Below are 21,717 nucleotides of genomic sequence, written 5' to 3'. Positions count from 1 at the left end.
CAGTCGTGGCCGACTCTGGGGTTGCGGTGCTCATCTCGCTTTATTGGCCGAGGGAGCCGGCGTACAGCTTCCGGGTCATGTGGCCAGCATGACTAAGCCGCTTCTGGCGAACCAGAGCAGCGCACGGAAATGCCATTTACTTTCCCGCCAGAGTAGTACCTATTTATCTACTTGCACTTTTTGGGGTGCTAGGTTGGCAGGAGCAGGGACCGAGCAACGGGAGCTCACCCTGTCGCGGGGATTCGAACCACCGACCTTCAGATCAGCAAGTCCTAGGCTCTGTGGTTTAACCCACAGCGCCACCCGCGTCCCATAACCATCATGCTTAAGTCTAATTAATGCACAAAAGGGTTAAGACCATGGGTAGGCAAACTAAGGCCCGGGGGCCGGATCCGGCCCAATCGCCTTCTAAATCCGGCCGTGGATGGTCCAGGAATCACCATGTTTTTACATGAGTAGAATGTGTCCTTTTATTTAAAATGCATCTCTGGGTTATTTGTGGGGCATAGGAATTTGTTCATCCCCCCCCCCCAAGGTCTGAGGGACAGTGGACTGGCCCCTTGCTGAAAAAGTTTGCTGACCCCTGGTTAAGACCATAGAGTAAGCTGTGCTGCCAGACTTAGCTCACCTTGGGAGGGATTAGGTAATCAAGCCTTTGTTTCCCCAGTCTACTAGAGAAGCTCAGTGTGTGAGGAGGTCTGAGCTGGTTGAGATCCTATACCAATAATCTAGGAACTTTCACCACTGTAGCTAAGCCAAGTTCTACTGCCTATGCAACATCTTCTGACTGCTGTATGGAAAAGCACATGAATCTGACCTTTGGAACGCTTGTAAGTAAACCATTTTTTAACTCACCAAACATGCAGTCTGTTTCTGTGCTAGTGGGGAGAGGGGAACTTTGAAAGGAACTTAGAAGGGCATATTTTAAAGGTCTAACAGCATACATTTCCACCTGTGCCAGCACACTTAATGGGTCTTTCCCCCCACCCCCAAGAAAAACTTAAAAGCTCTCTGCCTTACTTACTGGGCTGTAGGAGGTTCTCACAAGACCTTTTGAGATCTTGCAAGAATCTCCCAGAGGCTGGTAATCAAGGCAGAGAGCTGAAATTCTTCATCATTCTACTGACAACCCATGCAAGTTCACAAAATTGTCCCATATGGGTTCCTCCTTTCCAGGTCTTGACTAGGACAAAATAAACGAGTGACATATTAAGCCAATTTAAGTTACTCAGCTGTTCTGCAGGATTATATGTGATGTAGACTAGGGAGGTAGTCAAAGACTCTCTCTCACACACCCCAGACTCTAGTTACTAATCCTGTTCCTAAAATACAGTATATTAAGGATGCTGGCATTACTTACATATTCCGTATGGCTATTTTAAACCCCAAAAAGCTAATTTACATGTCAAGCAGAGTAATGAAATAATGCACACTGCAAGTTAGATGACATATTTCATAGACATTAATCTTCATAATTAAAACAAGACGGGAATAACAACTTACCAATACGATCCATTTGACATGTGAAGCACAAGCGTTTATCATGAAATTAGGCACACTGCAAGTTAAGAACTGTTCTGCAAACCCAAGTGACAAATTCACTAATTATATACTATGACACAGGAGAAGTTGCACATAATTTTTACACAGGGATCAGATACTCTTCAAGCTAGTAAACAAATACTGTTGAAGCCATTCAGCCAATGCTGGATCCTGTGATTAGCTAAAATCAGCAAATGGGCTGCCCTAGATAGCCATCCAGAACAAGGCGATGCTTTGCAGTGCATAAAACACTCCCTAAAGCAACACTTTTAAGGTTCATTTTTCTTGAAGCATTCGGATTCTGAGCTGCAATATGATAGTAATACAGTGGTACCTCGGGCTAAGAACTTAATTCGTTCTGGAGGTCCGTTCTTAACCTGAAACTGTTCTTAACCTGAGGTACCACTTTAGCTGGGATGCGGGTGGCGCTGTGGGTTAAACCACAGAGCCTAGGACTTGCCGATCAGAAGGTCAGTGGTTCTAATCCCTGTGATGGGGTGAGCTCCCGTTGCTCAGTCCCTGCTCCTGCCAACCTAGCAGTTCGAAAGCACAAAGTGCAAGTAGATAAATAGCTACCGCTCCGCCGGGAAGGTAAACAGCGTTTCCGTGTGCTGCTCTGGTTCACCAGAAGCGGCTTAGTCCTGCTGGCCACATGACCCAGAAGCTGTACGCCGGCTCCCTCGGCCAATAAAGTGAGATGAGCGCCGCAACCCCAGAGTCGGTCACGACTGGACCTAACGGTCAGTGGTCAATTTACCTTTACTTTACCACTTTAGCTAATAGGGCCTCTTGCTGCCGCGCAATTTCTGTTCTCATCCTGAAGCAAAGTTCTTAACTTGAGGTGGTATTTCTGGGTTAGCAGAGTCTGTAACCTGAAGCGTCTATAACCCAAGGTACCACTGTAATGTAACAGTAACAACATGGGTAATGAGCTCAGGTTGCCTTCTTGGAAAACAAAGTCATTAAGGAGATATGTTTGAGCCACTTCTCTTGTTTCAGGAGTTTAGTTGTTTGAGATGACGGGGTGAGAACAAACTAACTGGCTTCAGTGTGGACATTTCCTTGAGGCCATATCCGGTCTCTAACTCTGTATCAAGAACATAGCATATCAACTATATATCAACACCTTAAAACAAGCTGCCAGATTCCTGATAACTCCCATGTGTGTTGGAAGGAACACACCACGTTATCTTCTGAAATGTTTGTGCTGTGGTCCGCATCAGTTTCATGTTGAGTTGAACATTTGTTCTTAAGCCAAATGCAAGGGTGCTCACTTGGTTTTCTTATCCTCCCACTGTTATCCCCGCGAGTCAAAACAGGGTGAAATATTGTCACATGTGGTCACCTGATCCCTTCCTATTAGCTATCGGTTTCGAAAATCATCCAAATTAAGGAGCTATCAAGGGCAGTCATGAAGAGTACCAGTCGTAAGCATTAGCAGATTATGGAGGTGGAGGTGGTAGGTGTTATGTACTGAAGTTCTCACCCTGGGCCAGCAGGGGGATACTGTAGATAGTTCAGGTCCACAAATGCAAATAAGGGATCGAAAGTGACGTTCAGTGATTGGATAGTTACAGAAAGTTGTTACAGTTACATTGTACTGGAGCTCTATATAAGCAGACTGGCTGAACCCTTCAGTTCAGTTCTGTTCTGGCCTGTGAATAAACAAGAGCTGTTTAAAGAATCGCTGTGTCGTCTGATATGTTCACCCACAACTTAACAGTAGGGATTTGCCTGACCTAGCTGTGGAGTTTCTGCTACTTACTGGGAAGACGTTTGGGATGGGTGAGGTGGCAGGGAGGTCAGTGTTGTGGAAGCACATCAGCAGAGCCCATATGGCGTTCCTGCCAGTGTGTTTTACATAGTGCCAAACTCCATGCTGCCTCACCCCTTCCCCTCTTCCCAGCTGGTAAGCAGCACCAGAGAAGCGGACACGGAGCAATGGATCCAAACTACAAGAAAGAAGATTCCACCTAAACATTAGGAAGAACTTCCTGACAGTAAGAGCTGTTTGACGGTGGAATTTGCTGCCAAGGAGTGTGGTGGAGTCTCCTTCTCTGGAGGTCTTTAAGCAGAGGCTTGACAACCATATGTCAGGAGTGCTCTGATGGTGTTTCCTGCTTGGCAGGGGGTTGGACTCGATGGCCCTTGTGGTCTATTCCAACTCTATGATTCTATGACCAACTCTGCAGCAGGGAGGTCAGCTAAGTATTGCTTCTCTATCCCACCATCCACTGGTTAGAAAGAGACTTGAGTGGGATGGTTTTTTCATTATTATTAAGACAGCTACTTGGAGACTGTTTCATACATGCAATTCTAGGGTGGCCCAGATTAGTTTCAAGCCTCTTCTACTGGTGTGACCAATAGCAGCAGGGTAGCCATGTTTGATCTGTTTCAGCAAATGCAAGAAATGTGCCTTGTCTTGTGGCACCATAGAGACCAACTGATTGTCTTGAAAAAGACGAATGTCACTTGTAGTCACTTTTTTTGCAGGTGAGATTCAATGGAATAACAGCAGGTATAAATTGGGTTTGGCACTCTTGTGCAACAAACCTGCATCCAGAATTAGCTCCAGGACTTTTTGCAGTAAGTAACAGGAAGGTGCACTGGAAAGTGTGGGATAACAATGGCTTGCCTAGAAGTGGTCTAAGTCACAAGACTTTGGGTGGTTGCTTTTCTGGCGTTGTAAGTTTTGGGTAGTATTCAACTACATTTTTGTGCTAGTGAAAAAGAAGCCTCCCCACCCTCTCTCCCGTTTGTCATTTTCACATACATGCAATGCCAATAATCTCACTATGCAAAACTTTGGAATTAAAATCCCCATTTTTTGAGTATGGGAGGGTGCTCCTGAAATCAGTCCTGAGTTTATTTTTGTATGTGTGTGTGGTGATCTTGTAGATGCTTGTTGAGATGGTGATCACCAAGTATTAATGTGGCAAAGGAAAGTTTTGTGAAAACTGTACCTGTGTAGTGAGGTTCAAAGAGGTTTGGGGAGAGGTTTGGAAAAGAGATCCTACTCTCCAGTAACAGAGTTAAGCCCAATGACAATTACTCGAAGCATATTCAGACTTGGTTAGATTTACAGCTTCCCCCCTCCACCTTTAAGCAAATGTTCCCCACAAAAATACTTAGGCTAGAATAAATTACAGGCACTAAGCTTTGCAAATGAGTTAAGGTTTTACTCACAGTGTTTCCAGAAGTTAAAGCAAATAAGTCTCCATCCATAGGAAGTAAAATAAATAAGAAAAAAGTTTATAAGAAACTTAAAAATGAAAAGGAATTGGTTACAAAAAAAGGATCATGCAATGTTTAGGTTAGCAAAGATGCAGGTTATAAAATCTCATTTTAGAGAGATTCTTCATTCACAAGCCGCATTTGCTGAGTTGGGAGCCAAGCCACATTTCTCCTTCTTCACTGTTTCCAAGAAGCATGAAGAGAACAAAACTGAGAGGGAGGAAACAAAGGTTAACCCTTCCATGCATGCAAGTGTGAGTCAGTAACTGTATATTAAAAAAACCACTGTACATTTATATGTTAGTGAATGCAGAACAGTAGGTTCTAATGCCTTTATAATGCATATTTTATCAAGAGCTATAGCCTGCAGTTCTGCTGTGAAAGAGCACATAAATGTCATCTGTATAGGCTATTTTTAGGGTAGGAAAATGTGTGGATAGAGAGATTTGGCCAGATTGCCAGCAGCTGCATTCAGTTATGAAAAGATACGGATCTTTTCTAAGGGATGATTTTATCATTTAATTATTTATGTGTGGGCAGTTAAGAAGTGACCCTGATTTATGCTGAACTCCTATGAAAAGATGTTAAAATGAGTATTATTTTTAGAGGTTTTAGATTGAACTCATCGTTTTTGTAGCTTGCCTGTGTTCACTGGCAACATCTGAAGCTACCCCTCCTGCCATGTCTCTTCTATAGATTTCTCCCTTCCCAAATTTGCTTTGCTCTTTAACAAAAAACGGCACTGGGATGCTGTTATATGCATTGCCACATAACTATGTAGTTCTCCATAAAGGAGAAGTGGGTTTTTATTAAATTACCTTTATGGTGTTCTGGCATCTCTGGATATTTGGACTTTTCCTGGCAGACAAAAGTAGCATTGGATCAAATGAAAAATGTTTCCTATCACGTGAACCAAATGACTACAGACTGCAAAACCAACTTTGGAGCTATGGCTGAAGTTGGAAAATTGTTAACACAAAAACTAAATATTTTAGATAAGTACAAATGATACATAAATTCTTGGACAGTATCCTGATATGCTTTAGCATTTACTTTCTTAATACAGTACAGAAATGCATGTGCTATACACCCACACCAGTTCTTATGCAGTCTTTGAATCAAATGGAAAAATAAGCTAACTGAACTTTGGCTGAACATAAACATTTGATGTATGAACTAAACAGCAGGACACTTTTTTGCACACTTTCCAGATTTTTCTCTTCACTTTCCCACATCCAGATATAATTTGTAAATCTTTTATAGCCTTTTATCTTATAGCTACATTCCGCTCCAAGACCTTTGTCCGAGTCTTTTGTTGAATCCTGTTTTCCCAGCTGGTTTGCAATAACAGCTTTATTCTATAAGAATCCTCAGTGATTCCCAAAATCCCCACCGCGCTGCATAATATAAGACGCATGTTTGAACTTTGTAACTAGAAAAGAACTTAGATCCCAGAAATTCAAAATGTATGTTTAGAAAATTCAGAAGTTGCACGCAACATTTATTTTGATACTTTATCCCAGGCATAGGCAAACTCGGCCCTCCAGATGTCTTGGGACTACAACTCCCATGATCCATAGCTAGCAGGACCAGTTGTCAGGGATGATGGGAATTGTAGTCCCAAAAAACATCTGGAGGGCTGAATTTGCCTATGCCTGCTTTATCCCTACTAGATTGTATGCCAGTCATATGAAAGAAGATACAAATGACAGCCCACATAACATAGTGGATCAGAGCTCAAGTCTCCATTGTGAGTATGATGCACACAGTGGAAAGCCACCAGAAAGCACTGTCTCATTTTAACCTTTTCCCCATAGATTGCTTTAAGAACAAAATGGGAAACCCTTTGTACACTCTCCTGAGCACGGGTTCTTAGTTTGCATATGCATTTCACACTAAACCAAAAGCTAGGGTGTGGTATTGTTGCATGACACCCCAATCTCCCAGCAGTGCAAAACTCCAGGGTTTGTTTTTCCTTTTCAAAATGAGGCACAGTCAAGGGTGTGGTGTCTTCAGGATTTATGGTTTGCCGTATTTTTCGCTCTATTAGACGCACCGGACCATAAGACGCACCTAGTTTTTAGGGGAGGAAAACAAGAGATGCAATGCAAAGCATCCTGAGCTAAGAGGGAGCACTCCTCCATCTTCGCTCAGGAGGCTTTGCGGGGCTATCCCTGAAGCCAGGAGAGCAAGAGGGATCGGTGCGCACTGATCCCTCTTGCCCTCCTGGCTTCAGGGAAAGCAAGCCTCCTGGCTTTCCCCCCACCTCCCACAAGAGCCACGCGCTCTTTAAAGGGAGTGCAGCACTTGGGGGCTTTTCTGGGAGGTGGGGGGAGGGACAGAGTGTGCGGCCCTTCTCCCTCCTCGGGGAAAAGCCCCCAAAGAGCCGCACACACGCTCCACGCAGCTCTTTAAAGGGGAAACTATTTCATTTTGGCACAGTGATTACAATTTGGGATTTAGGGGCCTCCAAATCAGTTGCCTGAGTTAGTTCCCTAACTCTAACTAATAGAGAGGCAATCTCCTCTGTTTCTTCTTTACCAAGTGTTTTTCTTTAATACACACACACTTGCAAATATGCTTGTTGGCATTCATGTTTTTGTATGTATGTGTAAAGTAAGCTGCACTGTTCCTTAGAAAATATCTGCATGAAGCATCCTTTTGTTTGATCATTTCTTAAGAATATTGTTAGAAATGCCACATGTAACTGAACTACAGTTGCAAACACAGAGAGAGAGATTGGGAAAGGTTAAGCACACAGTTGGAACAGGATCCTGCTCCTTTTCAAGCTAGTAGCAAAACTCCCACTGCTTTTTATGGGTCATAGTTTCAGCCTCAGATGACCAGAAGCGAAGGACAAGAAACAAGGTAGTTTTAAACTGCCATGGAGCTGACATTGCATTGCTCCAAAATACCGCACAATAATAATAATAAAAGCTATGCACATTTTACCTGGGAGCAAAACTCCACTGAACACAATATAACTTCCTTTTAAGTAAACTGGCATAGGATTGCTCTGCTGAAGCCAGTTTTTAAAAAATCCCATATTTTGCCCATCAGTTAGCAGCTACAACGGGACTTGAAAATGGAAATTACTGGTGTTAAGCAACCAACCAAAGAAAAACCTGTCACAATCTTTCAGCACCACCGTTTGCTTCATGGACAATTTGCTGAGAGATTCTTAGCTCCTTGAATGGATGAATGTGGTAAATAATTCAATCTGAGTACATAAAGTGTGGTTTGTTTACATGTCCTGATGGAGGGAGTTTATTTATGAGGCTTATTTATGGGGGGGGGGGGGAAATAGTTTGAGGAGGAGATTATTGGATCCTTCTGAAGCAGTTCAGTGAGTCACTTAGTGAACTATTGCCCTCTGTCTATGGCTAGTCTATGGCCACCCATCTAACCCGCTATTTATTTTTTCCTCGTTTGCCTCTTCGGTGTCTGCTCCAATGTGCTAGAATCGCAGGAGAAATCGCATCTCGCAACCAGGGCAAGTTGTGAGGAACGAAGACTTCAAATCTGACGAAATAAGTGGGGCCATTTCCCTCGGGATCCAGTTTGGAAGGCGGGGAGACGTGTTTTAGGCTGTGTGCCTCGTCTGTGAGAAACTCCTCGCTATATTATTTCCCCCTCTGGAATGCCTCATCGAGAAAATATGCCGGCTATGTCCCCTTGGCTTGTCATGATCTTCCTTTTTCTCTCTCATTTTCTCCACCTCTCTCTCTCACACACACACACCTCCTCCTCAATTCCAGGCAGAAGCTAGCAATGCACGGGAACGCAGAAGGGAGCCAAGGTTCTGCATTTCGGCGCGCAAAAGCGAGGAAACGCCAGCGGCGGCGGCTGCTGCGGGGAGCCGTAAAGTCATTTGGTAGTTGTGGAGTAGAAGGAGAGCCTTTCGCCTTCCTGTGCATTGCTTTAAAAAAAAAAGAAGGGAGCGTAGAAAGAAAGAAAGAGAGAAGGAGGAGAGAGAGATTGTGTGAGAGAAGGGGAGTGTCTCTGTAGGGGGAGTATCTGGGCGCGCGCGAGGAAAGTTGGCTGGACGTGGAGACGCAGCTTGGAGCGGGGAAAGGACGCCGCTTGCCTGCCAAGCGAGTTCTCTGAGGGGAGCCAGAGGCGAGGAAGGGAGAAGAAGAAGAAGAAGGCGCCCGCTCGACCTCGGCAGCTGCAGCCTTTCCCTTTTAGAAGAAGCCTGCCCGGGCCGGACCTCGACGCCTCAGGCGACAACAGACCATTGGCTGCGTCTGTGAGGTAAGGCACCCGGCGCGTCTCTCGCGCGCCTCTCCGGGGCGCAATGGCGCCTCGACTTGGGGAATGCCTTTGGCTCCACACACACACACGGGGGAGCAGCAGGGTGGGGACTTGCCGTCTTCTCGTGAATGCTTGGAAGGATCCAGAACCCCCCACAAAATAAAGTGCCCCCTCCCCAGCCTTTCCAGGGCGCGCATATTTAGGAAGGCGATTTTGTGACACTGGGGGGGGGGGACGACCAAATGTGCTTCTGGTGCTGTGGGGTCAGTTAGGGAACTCGGTTTCTCTTTCTCTCTCCTCCACCCCCCCCCCAAATCAAATGCAGTGTTGCTCTTCAGCCCGGAGAAACGAAAATAGAATTGCAGCTTTAGGGAAGTGTAGGTTGAAAGGAGCCCGCCCGTGCCATTGTCCAATCTATAAACAGCCTCGGGGATCTGATCCTGGCAGTGGTGTAGCGTGGGTTGTCAGCACCCGGGGCAAGGCAAGTAATTTGCGCCCCCTATCCCGTGGATTTTCGCCCCCTAACCCTACCCCCCAGATGTTGCGCCCGGTGCGGCCGGGCCCCTCTGCACCCCCCCCACGCTACGCCACTGGATCCTGGCACTCCTTCCACAAGCGCTCCCCTTGGATTCCAGCACAGGGGGGCGTCAGAAGCCCAGGATCGGGTCCTTGGTTATGAGCTAGCTAGACGGGAGCTGCCGACCCATGTTTTGTTTTTGAGGCTCGTCTTACAGTACATAGTACAGTACTGATGCAATCCAAGGCTCTCTGCAAGGGGAGATGTTATGTATGAGTCACATATAAACCACATTCCCCAGGCTCCCTCCCTCATCCCTTGTCTCCCACACCCCTGCTAAAAGTCTCTAAAGGATATCGGTATTAAAGTTGGATGGCTTTGTGGAAATATTAATTCTGAATGACTGGAGCGGCGCCGTGAAACTCAGAAGCGACAGTAGTACTGGCTGCCCCTGGGAAAAAATGAAACAAAATGTGCTGAGACAGCAGCACAGCTCGTTTCTTCGAGAAAGGATGCATGGCATTCTCTGGAGGAACTGCCCCCAAATGTGGCTGTAGAAATGTGCTGAGATTTAATGGGCAGATGCAAAGGTGAGTGATCTGTAGCAGCTGTTTGCACGGCGGTTCTGTCGTTTTATTTTATTTTTTAACTGCTGTTTCAGTCAGCGCTTCGCTGTTCACATTCAGCGTCTTCCCTTGCAGAGCACAAAAAATCGCCGTTGCTATTTTCAGATCGTTTTGTGTCTACTGGCAGCAACAGGATTAGTTTTGTTCCATATCATCGCAGTGGTTTTCTTTCCCTGCACAATTGTAAATGCTGGTTCTTTCCTTGGTGAGGTAGAGGAGGAAAGAGATTTTGGTTGCCAGTGTGCAGCTACCCACATTTAGAGATAGCAAATAGGCAACAACCCATTCCTTGCCTTCCTGCTCATGCAAAAACCATTGTAACACTTGCAATCCCAAGTTCTACCCAGCCATTAGAATATGTGAATGAATATATGTGAGCGATTATATATGAGTGCTGATAAAATGCAGGGTATTATCTGTTCTTAGAAGAAGAAAAAAGCCTGAAATTCTGCATCAAGAAAAGCTGAATTCTGCAGCTTCCAGAAAATTAAGGAAAACTGAATGGTTGTCTAGAGAGATGTTGCTGTAAGTCTTTTGGAATACAGTGGTACCTCGCAAGACGAATGCCTCGGAAGACGAAAAACTCGCAAGACGAAAGAGTTTTCCGTTTTCTGAGTTGCTTCGCAAGACGGATTTCCCTATGGGCTTGCTTCGCAAGACGAAAACGTCTTGCACCTTTTTTAAAAAACCGCCAATGCATTCCTATGGGAAACCGTCAATACACAGTGGTGCTTCGCAAGACGAAAAAATTCACAAGACGAAAAAACTCGCAGAACGAATTAATTTCGTCTTGCGAGGCACCACTGTATTATCGGTTCTTAAAAGAAGAAAAAAGCCTGAAATTCTGCATCAAGAAAAGCTGAATTCTGCAACTTGCATAAAATTAAGGAAATTAAGGGAAACTGAGTGGTTGTCTAGAGATATGTTGCTGTAAGTCTCACCTTTGTGGGAGGAGACAGACCCACAAAGAGAAAATACAAGCCTTTACAGCTTGATGCCTGCCCTTGTGGTCCATGACAAAAGAGAAAAAAGAATTCAGTGAGGCTCATCCACAAATAACCACCCCAGCAGAGTAATTAGAAAGTCTGCTGGGAAAGATGCAAAAAGGTAGGGGAGCTGTAGGAGAAACTGACTATCTCCACTGGCTTCTCCCTTGAGAAACCAGATCCCTCAACAAACTAGTGCATCTTGCCTGACCTTTCAAAGGAGCTGGCCTTTCCTTCTTGACTGACCTCTGTTGGAGCCGTGGCCCTGCCCAAGCAAACTCAGCACAACCTCTTTCCAAGTCAGCCATCCTCAGGTGTTGAGGAAATCATTCAGTGACGGTGCCTGAATACTGGGGTTGGAAAATGTAAGGCAGACAAAGGGCAAAACCCTCCCTGTGAGAGAAAAGGGGGAGAAGAAATTCTTGCCTGCATACCTACCCATGACGCTTTCCTACCTTGGCCTAAGGAATCACAAATTCACTTTGTCTCAGCCCTCTCAGATGGTCACTGAAGCCTTTCGCCCATGACCACTGGGAATCTCAACTCAGAATTTCTAACTTTTGCAATTTCATCAAGCTTTGCCCACCTACTTTCAAGACCAGTGCTATTTTTCTAGAAAAAGAGGTTCTGGAAGTCATCATGAATGCCTCCCTCGTTCTCTTAGAACATGGGTAGGCAAACTGAAGGCCTAGGGGCCGGATCCTGCTCGATCGCTTTCTAAATCCGGCCGTGGAATCAGCATGTTTTTACATGAGTAGAATGTGTCCTTTTATTTAAAATGCATCTCTGGGTTATTTGTGGGGTTTAGGAATTCGTTCACCCCCCCCAAAAAAAATAGTCTGACCCCCTACAAGGTCTGAGGTACAGTGGACCGGCTCCTTGCTGAAAAAGTCTGCTGACCCCTGTGACTTAGAAGGCAATGGCGCCCACCTGAGAGGTCCCAGAACACAGTTTTGCTGAGTTCCGGCTGAAAACAAAGCTGTCTTCAAGACTATGTTTGAAACTTTAAAAATAATTAAACCTGATCCGCCCCCGCCCCCCGCCCAGCATACTTCAATGGTCTTTCATGTTCTCCCTTTCTCTTAATACCAGAACTCTGAGTGATCCAGAGAAACCAATAGGCAGAAGATTCAAGGCAGACAAAAGAAAGTACCGTATTTTTTGCTCTATGAGACGCACCAGACCACAAGACGCACCTAGTTTTTGGAAGAGGAAAACAAGGGGGGGGGGGAATTCTGAATCTCATAAGCCAGAACAGCAAGAGGGATCGCTGCGCAGTGAAAGCAGCAATCCTTCTTGCTGTTCTGGCTTCTGTGATAGCTGCGCAGCCTGCATTCGCTCCATAAGACGCACACACATTTCCCCTTGCTTTTTAGGAGGGGAAAAGTGAGTCTTATAGAGCAAAAAATACGGTACTTCTTCACAGAGAACCTATCAAATTAGCTAGCACAAGTTGAGGTTGTGGCCAGTAGCTTAGATGGCTTGAACTGGAAAGTGGGCAAATTTATTATTCTATAAATAGTTACTAGATAGGATGACTTAAATGCAGTTGACAGATTTCAGAGGTGGTTTGATTCTGAGTACCAGTTGCTAGGAGCAACATCAAGAGAACATGAGAAGAGTCTTCTTGCCACTGTAGAAAACAGGATGCTGGAGTAGAAGGACCCTTGCTGTGATCTGATGAAGCTCTTCTCATGTTCCTACACATTTGTTGAGAATAGTAGAATAAACAGCCTTGAGAATAGGTACAAAATGCATAAGAGGAGGTGTCAAGATGACCTCCCAAAGAAATGATGTTAAAATTCCTTTTTAAGGCATGGGGCCCATCTAGCGAACATGTTTCACTCCGGTGTAAAAGAATGGGATGCAACTTGTGGAAAGGTATACAGGCTGGCAACACCTGGTGAAATCTGGAGCTGGACTTCCAGAGATCAGGCAACAAGGCTTTAGTGGGCACCTGAGGCGGTTGGGAATTCTCTATCCCAGGGCTTGTTTAAAGCTACTTTTGTCTGGGGTGCCAAATGATCAGTATAATTATTACTACTGCTGTAAGTCACTCGGTTAAGTAGCTTAGTTACAGAAAGCTTTCATAAGCACAATGTCTGCATCAATTGCGGGTTTAAAATGTAGCTTGCTAACTGGGGTGTAATTGCAGCTGTTCCTGTAAGAGAGAGTTTGGTGCTGATGGAAACGGAACGGTAAGGAGTCTGTGTGTATTCAGGCAGGCTGTTTAGCAGCACAAACATATGCCTGTTTACTCAGAATGGAATCGGGTACATTGTGTTCAGTGGAGATATGTGTGCAACATTATTATTCAAAAGTGCAAGTTTTGCTATAAGATGGTTACCTCTATTTTTTTTTTAATTCACACAGTTGGAAACCCACAAAAAAGTATAGGGGTGAAAGGAGATTTGCTCCTTTGCTGTGTCACCCTGCTCAGCTTGGAGCCTGGGCTTAGCTCAATTTTTTAACCAAGACCCACTTCCCAGCCCAGCAAGGAGTCTGGATTCCTTGTTCCTTCGCCTTCCTGGTCCTCCTCTTCCTTGCTGCTCAGCTTGGAGCTGGGGCTTGGCTCCAGGGCTGCGCTCTCCCATCCAGCAATGGAGATGAGCTATTGTGCCCCTTCTCCTGTGCCCAGACCCAACATGACTTTTTAAAGGCCTTGTGTAATCCAGCGGAAAGCATGATATGTGAGCCCCCCAGCTCAGCTAGCATAGATTCCCCTTCTGTGTGTATGTTGCCTTCAGGTGCTGGGATCTCAACAGACTGGAAGTAAGTAAGCATGACCGCACATTTATCATAATACAGGTAAAACCAGCAGTTTCCAAACCATCATTCTGCAATACAGTGGTGCCTCGCAAGACAAAATTAATTCGTTCCGCGAGTTTTTTCGTAGAGCGAGTTTTTTCGTCTTGCAAAGCACCACGGCGGGGAGGGGTGGGGAGAAGCAGGGCAGCTGCCACAGCCAGTCCCTGGACTCACCCGCGCCTTGTGGACACCGCGCGACGCAGCTGCTGGAGGGCGGCGGGGCTCAGGAGCACGACTCCGGCTGCAGCGCTGGCTGCTGGCGGCAACGGCTCCTGAGGGGAGCGTGCGAGGGTGGTGGGCAGCGGCGCGAGGCAGCCAGAAGGTCGGCCGGAAGGTGGGAGGGAGCCGGAGGAGCCGTCAGCAGGAAGGTGGGAGGGAGCCGGAGGAGCGGGGAAGCGAGCGTGCATGCGTGCAGTGACCGTCGCCATGACAGGTGAGGCAGGGCTGTTTCGTCTAGCGAAGCAAGCCCTTAGAAAAATCTGTCTTGCGAAGCACCTCAGAAAATGAAAAACCCTTTCGTCTAGCGGGTTTTTCGTCTTCCGAGGCATTCGTCTTGCGGGGTACCACTGTAATATTTTGTCATAAGCAACCATAGTCAAATTTGGTCCAAGTTATAAGTTTACAGCATCTGTCATCATCAACAAAACCTCCTCAAAGTGAATGGAAATAGACAACCATGTACTGTGTGCCATCTTAAGCTCCTTTCTTTCCCTGACTTGGGATACTGTAGTTTGTACTAGACTTTTTAGCCTTCACCCCCTGCAAGTGGCTGGTGCCGCATCTTGGATTAATGACTTTTCAAACATGTAAGATGAATTTTTGTTCAATTTTGTAAGAGAGTAAAGCTGTTCAGGTTTGGCATGGGCTAGCTACTCTCCCAAAAAGTGGTCTTGAGTATATTGTATACTTGGACCATCTTCCAGCTCTAATTAGGCCAATATGTATTTGTTGAGTATGTGTTGGTCTTGAGCAGATTTCTGTTGTCTACCCTCCATTGACTTCTCTGCATTGGGGAGGAACCCTGTATATTGTGGACTCTCCTTCCTTGGAGGTTTTTAAGCAGAGATTGGATGGCCATCTGTCATGGTTGCTTTAGTTGAAATTCCTGCATTGCAGGGCATTGGACTGGGTGACCCTCTACAATTTTAGACCTCATAAGAAGTACAACAGATTTTAAAGTGTTTCAAGTTGAAGAGCAAACTTTCAGCTGTCAACAGTTATTATTAGCTAGGACGTTCAGGCCATTCATCTTAATATTTAGCATGCTCCCGGATGCTCTAAATTGTCAAATGCTTGATGGGAACCCTCCATTAGCTTTCTCCGTTGTCGTATGACTTCTCATAGCATTATATAGGATGCGTGTGGCGCTGTGGTCTAAACCACTGAGCCATTTGGGCTTGCCGATCAGAAGATCAGCAGTTCGAATCAGCATAACGGAGTGAGCTCCCATTGCTCTGTCCCAGCTCCAGCCAACCTAGCAGTTCAAAAGCACACCAGTGCAAGTAGATAAATAGGTACCACTGCGGCGGGAAGGTAAACAACGTTTCTGTGCGCTCTGGTTTTTTGTCATGGTATTCTCTTGCACCAGAAGTGGTTAAGTCATGCTGGCCACATGACCCAGAAAAGTGTCTGTGGACAAACGCCCGCTCCCTCGGCCTGAAAGCGAGACAAGCGCTGCAACCCCATAGTCACCTTTGACTGGACTTAACCATCCAGGGGTCCTTTACCTTTATAGCATTAAGATTTACCCACTGCTAGAAGTGAGATGTTGACATGAATCAGCCACTGAGCTGATGTAGCACAGTCATTTCCCTCTCTTTCACTGCAAGATCTCAGTTCAGTCAGTCATGCAATCCTAAAGACGCTTACATGGGAGTAAGTCCCGCTCAACACAGTGGGACTTTCTTCCAATTGCACTATTAGTTCCACTGAAAATAATGAGATTTGGACAACAGAGAGTATTGCATTATCTTGAAGACTTACACAGATTTATTGGGACATGAGCTTTTATGGCTAGAGCCCATTCTGTCAGATGCATGAATTGTTATCCTCTGTTGGCAGGCGCTTACATGGATATGGAGAAAAACAGATGTAATCAGTGGGGCCAAAAATGGGATGTAAGTTAATAACTAACTTTCCTTGGGTTTCAAGTGGGACTTAGCTGTGAGCTTCTTCATGCCTGGCACTTTTTCTATGCGAAAATAATCTACATGTCGGAAAAGGGCATGGGTGAAGACCCACAAAGTACCCAGGAATTTCCAAGTTTTCGGAAATTTTAGGTTCAGCTGCAGGTCCCATTTACTCTTCTATGGGGTTTTTCATATTCTACAGGAACACACTCCTCATAACCAGCAGGCCTCAGACGAGCACACAGATTGGCATTAAGTCTAGGATCCATTCCACTACCTCAGTAAGATCACCCAAGAAGTACAATGATGCTTCGTAGTAATATATCAGGTCTTGTCCATTGCCTGAAATTTTAGGAGTACATGACACATTATACAGTGGTGGTTTTCATTTCACAAGTCATATAAAAATATATCTATGCAGCGTACAAAATATTGGTTGAAACCAAAACAGCATAACATAAAATCAAAGCAAAATACCTTATTGAATCAGGATTACAACATTGGCAATTGGACAAGAAGATAATAAAAATACATAATTTTCATAAGACGTCTTGCTAAAGTAACCAGCTCTATTGTTGGTGCCTAAAACTCTCTGTGGATGGGTAGCGCATATCATAAACCTGGCATCGCCACACAAAACACACCATTTCTTGTTAGGGAGAGTCTGACATTACAAGGGAACATTTACATATTTATTTCAGAAGACTCCTTACCTACCCTTCACCATAAGGTCCCAGGGTAGATTTGACGAAAATAATATGCAGTTATAAAACATAAGAAACCATTACACAATGACTGAAACAAGTAAAAGAGTTCCAAATGGAACAGAACAGTATAGATTCAGCAGAAGAGATGTCCCACAAAACAAATAACTAAAATGCCGGGATAAGCATATGCTGAAAGACATGCAAAACAGGCATATAAAAGCCTATTGCAATCTTTCTTTATACAGTCAACAACTAAATATTCTTGCTTACCCTTCATGTAGACGTGTCAATGCAGTGTGTGTGTGTGTGTGTGTGTGTGTGTGTGTGTGTAAAAGAGGGAGTGCACAGCATTGTAACTAAGGAGGAGTCTTCACTCAGACTACATTTTGGAACCTCTATACAGTATCCACACAAAAGACAGGAAGAACAGCTAACTTGGCAAAATGAGGCTGATGGGTTTTTTGAGTGTATGTGTTATTTCTAGCAAAGCTTCCCTTTTCAACAAAATCCCCTCTTCCTCTCATGAAACTGAAATTCCCCTCAATTTATGGATGCTGGCTCTGTTGCAAAGGAGGCAGACAGATAATAGCCCAAATGCTAACCGTTGAAAGTGCAGGGGTAGCCCATGAATGGTGATACGGGACCTATCCTATTATATGGGATATAATATATGCACATTACAGACAGGCAAATTGCTGAGACGCTATCCTGAAACACAAGTGCCAACTAGAAGGGAGTGTCCTCTCAAAGGAATGTGTTGGCCTCTTAACCACTCACTTGCTGTTCTGCATGAAATGACATCCTGAGTTAAATTACAGTACTTAACAACTTGGCGGTATTGTACATTTTCCTGCACTGTTAGGAAGAATTCTACTTCTGCATTGCATGTTACCAGCTGTCAGTTATTACCGCAATTATGATTTGCCCAAAAGATGCTTTACTTATTGAAAATGATTCAATATCAGATATAAAACTTTGGGTAAGACGTAACAGTTCATCAGTTGAGTCTTCCAAGGGGTGTGTTATATAGGCATATATGGCATTTCATTACGATTTTATCTGTACAGAGCGCTGTACAATTGTTGTATCCGCTCGCAGCATCCTTCTAAGGAAGGCAGTCTCTTCACATTTTGCAGATGGGAATCTAAGGCCAAACATAGTGCTGTGAATGGAATTCACATGGGTCTGTAGTTGATTTGGGGTTTGAGCCGACATCTGCTAGGTTATATTACATCGTTTTCGTTGCAAATTGCTACTTTCTTGGAATAGCATGTTTGTTGTTTGCATCGTTACCACAGAACAAACCATTTGTGTTTGGACTCAGCAACTCCTTCGACCCATTGTGCCATTTTTGCAGTGGCTTCTTAGTATCCTTAGTAAAACTGGGTCTTAGTATCCAAAACACTACTCTGTGTAATGCATTCACTTTCATTTGCTGAGACACAAATGAAATGTGTAAAATAGGAAATGCTCGCTGTCCCTTGAAATGCACTGCAATGCGCTCTGGGGCTACGCCCAAGCCTGGACTGGAAGCCCCAAGCAAAATGCTGCAGTTAGACCATTGCAAGGGCAAGACTTCTAATGCCACCGTGAGATGCGGGTGGTGCTGTGGATTAAACCATAGAGCCTAGGACTTGCCGATCAGAAGGTCGGCGGTTCGAATCCCCGTGACGGGGTGAGCTCCTGTTGCTCGGTCCCTGCTCCTGCCCACCTAGCAGTTCGAAAGCACGTCCAAGTGCAAGTAGATAAATAGGTACCGCTCTGGCGGGAAGGTAAACGGCGTTTCCGTGTGCTGCTCTGATTCGCCAGAAGTGGCTTATGCTGGCCACATGACCCGGAAGCTGTACGCCGGCTCCCTCGGCCAATAAAGCGAGATGAGCACCGCAACCCCAGAGTTGGTCACGACTGGACCTAATGGTCAGGGGTCCCTTTACCTTCACCTTAACTGATGCCTAAAAGGTTGCACTCACTGTCCATATGTAGGGTTGCCGTACAGTGCCTAGGCAGCAGTCGCTGAAATGTCCGGGAACCCGTGTCATCAGTGTCATTTCTGACAATTTCCCTTTAGAGTAGCTCAAAAACACTTCAATTTTGGGGTAAAAGTCAAAAAAGCTCAACAACTTTTCTGTCCAGATTTTCACTTTTTGAAATATGGCAACCCTACCACATGTTACCAGAAACTTCTTAGGTTAAACAGTGTATAAATGGCTACAACCATTTCTTGGTTTTCTCTGTATTTGTGCAGTGCCACCGATAATCTGGCTAGTCCCCATTTGGACTAATAAGGATAATCAAAGGGTAACATTGGTCTCTGTGTGGCTGGAGGATATTGGGGGTGATCAGAAGAAGCCTTTATCTAGAAATAAAGCTGTTTGTACATTCCATCCTGTTCTTTCCTTTTAGAATTTCGTTTGATTAGCAATTCGTTTTTCAGTTTAAAAGAGTAGTGTAAAATTCATAGTCTGACATCAAAGGTTGCTTTCAGTATTCACTTCAAGGTACAGTTTAATTCTCTTTTTATTAAAAAAAAAAAAAGCCTTTGGGGACAGTTCTCAAGAAAGTGATGGCAGAACAGCAGAAATAGTCAGTTTGTAGCTTTGACAGCCTTTTTCAAACAACGAAGAATAGGCAGCAGAGCAGACTTACCTTAATTTGAAAACATAATAGAATGGAGTCTAAATTGAGGAATGCCAAAGGAATGTTGAGAGAGAGAGAGCTGAAGTTGCAATCACATTTGTAAAAGAAATGTGAGGTATTCCAGCTGTCATCAACAGCGCTGGCCCAAGACATTTTGCCACCTGAGGCACACCACAAAACGACTCCTCCCCTCACCAGGGATCAAGGGTTGAGGGAAGATCTGCATTGGGAACAAGGGTGGGTGTGTAGAATAAAATCCTACACTGGGAACAAGGGGGTGAGTAATGATCTACAACTGCAACGAGGGAGGGGGAAATCAAATCAAATTTACCTGATGGTTGAAGAAGGAATCAAAGGGAAATCAAATCAACCTTACCTGACAGTTGAAGAAGGAATCAAAGGTGTTCATGTTACCGGAAAAATCCGAGGGCTCCCTTGGACAAAAACAAAGACACTTACCAGGATAACTTGGGGCAAAACAGCAGCCTGTAGGCTTGGCCTTTATTGAACTGTTGCAACAGGGTGTTCCCCTCACTTGCAGGAGAGAGGAAAGACACAGAAAAATGGTGTGCAAGGCCTTATAAAAACTTTTGAAATTCCCATCCTGTAGGTCAAGCCCACCCCCAGAAACATCATGCATACATCACAGAAAGGAGGGGTTGAGGGAGGAGTTGTGGTGGTAACCTGAGTGTCCTGTCACCTGGCTGGTTCCCTTCTCCCCCTCCCCATGAGTCATTTTCAGAAGACAAAAGGTAGTCGCAGTTTCCTGCCCCCTGAGGGGGAATCCAATCACTGTTCTTTTGTTATAGTCTGTGTTGAATCCACTCGTGTATGCAGTCTGTTGTGTTGTTGATGGTCTTCTGTCTGAGACCATCAGGGTTGGCATAGCAACTGGGCAGGGCTCCTGTGGAGGTGCTGGTATGCTCAAGGGATTATGGTGGCCTGTATCAAACCTCCCCCATTTTGTAGTCATGGAGTAAAATAAAAGTGGAACAGTGCAAATCCGATGTATGGTTGATTTTCTATGAATTTATAACAGAAGCGTAGTGTATGTAGTGTGTGAGTGTGTGTGAAGTTTGTAGAAACTGAATGATGGGGGGGGGTTCCTGCTACACCCATAGAGGCTAGTGGTGTGGGGTGCCAGGGTGCCAAGTTCTGGAGGGCACCAGGGAAGAGGCGGAAGCTGGACGCGGTGCCTCCCAGCACCCGCTCACCGCCCTCGCCTGCCGTAGCGCGCCGAAGCAGCGCCACACCCGGAGCCTCCATCTGCCATGGCCACAGCAGCACGAAGCGGCCAGCTGAGCCGGAAGGCGCTGTGTCCAGCCTCTGCCTCTTCCCCACCGGAGGAACTGCCCTCCGGCCACTGCCCGCCTCCTCCAACCCCGCCAGCAGCGCCGTCCTCCCTAAAAAACTCTGGAAAGCAGGGGGGCCACCCGAGGGAGCTTTGCACCATGGCGCCGGATATGCTTAAGATGGCCCTGGTCATGGGGGAGAAAGGCACTCACTCTGAATCGGCTGGGTGGGTGCAGAGCCTGGGAGACCCCAGAGGGCAGCCCCTGCCATTTCTCCCTAGGAGTGTGAGCAGACCATCAGCTCCTCCTATTCTCCAAGAGGCTGCTGTAGAGGCAGAATGGGGTGCTATTGCCAAAGAGGTGGCAGATCCAGTCTCCAAGGAGCATTCTGCAGCCATTTTTGCTTTTGCTGCAACAGCGGCAGACAGTGCATTCATTGGAGGCCAGATCTACTGCCCTTGTGGATCCTGCCGCCCGAGGCAGTCAGCACACCTTGCTTCATGGTGGGGCCGGCCCTGGTCATTAATCACACTCAGTATAAAATGGCTGATTGTTCTGACTTGCTAGAGACCGATGAGATAGTAAATTTTGAAGCTTGTGGTTCAATGCCCATAATGACTATAACATGGTTGTTGGGTTTTTTTTTGCAATTTCCTCCCAAGTTGTTTATTGTTTGGCAAAGTTTGGCAAAGTTGCCAAAATGTTTTATTTACTCTCCAGACAAATACAGTGCTGTGTGTATTCTATCAACAACAACAATGTTTTCTAAGTTGTGAGATGACTTTCTGTCCTTCGGATCATTCTTTCTAACGTTCACTTACAATAATAGCATTTTGACAGATACAGGTGGTAGCTGCTAAGAGTAAACAGATCACAACTGGCCATTGCAGTTTTTAAAATACGTGAGCCATACTTGTACTAAGTTGCTTTTGCCAAGGACTGAAACTGGCTTGATCCTAAAAAATTATGACTCTCCTATGGATAC

General features: G+C 45.4%; 1 protein-coding gene and 1 long non-coding RNA gene across 3 annotated transcripts in view; both read left to right on the top strand.

Annotated features, from left to right (window-relative positions):
- Positions 1-21,717, top strand: part of LOC310665347 — a 122,193-nt gene that overhangs the window by 45,496 nt on the left and 54,980 nt on the right. The gene's annotated exons all lie outside the window — the stretch shown is intronic.
- SPATS2L (spermatogenesis associated serine rich 2 like) overlaps positions 8,505-21,717 on the top strand; it is a 64,315-nt gene continuing 51,102 nt past the window's right edge. Inside the window, exon 1 of one of the 2 annotated variants that reach the window (XM_083409491.1) lies at positions 8,505-9,030. The gene's annotated coding sequence lies outside the window, so the exon portion shown is untranslated. The remainder of the gene's footprint in view (positions 9,031-21,717) is intronic. The other variant, XM_083409490.1, reaches the window with a different exon arrangement.

Source organism: Podarcis tiliguerta (assembly GCF_965153285.1).
Source record: "Podarcis tiliguerta genome assembly, chromosome: 1".
Taxonomy (NCBI): Eukaryota; Metazoa; Chordata; class Lepidosauria; order Squamata; family Lacertidae; genus Podarcis; species Podarcis tiliguerta.
Note: the sequence above shows the minus strand (reverse complement) of the source record. Positions and strands in the feature narration are given on the sequence as shown.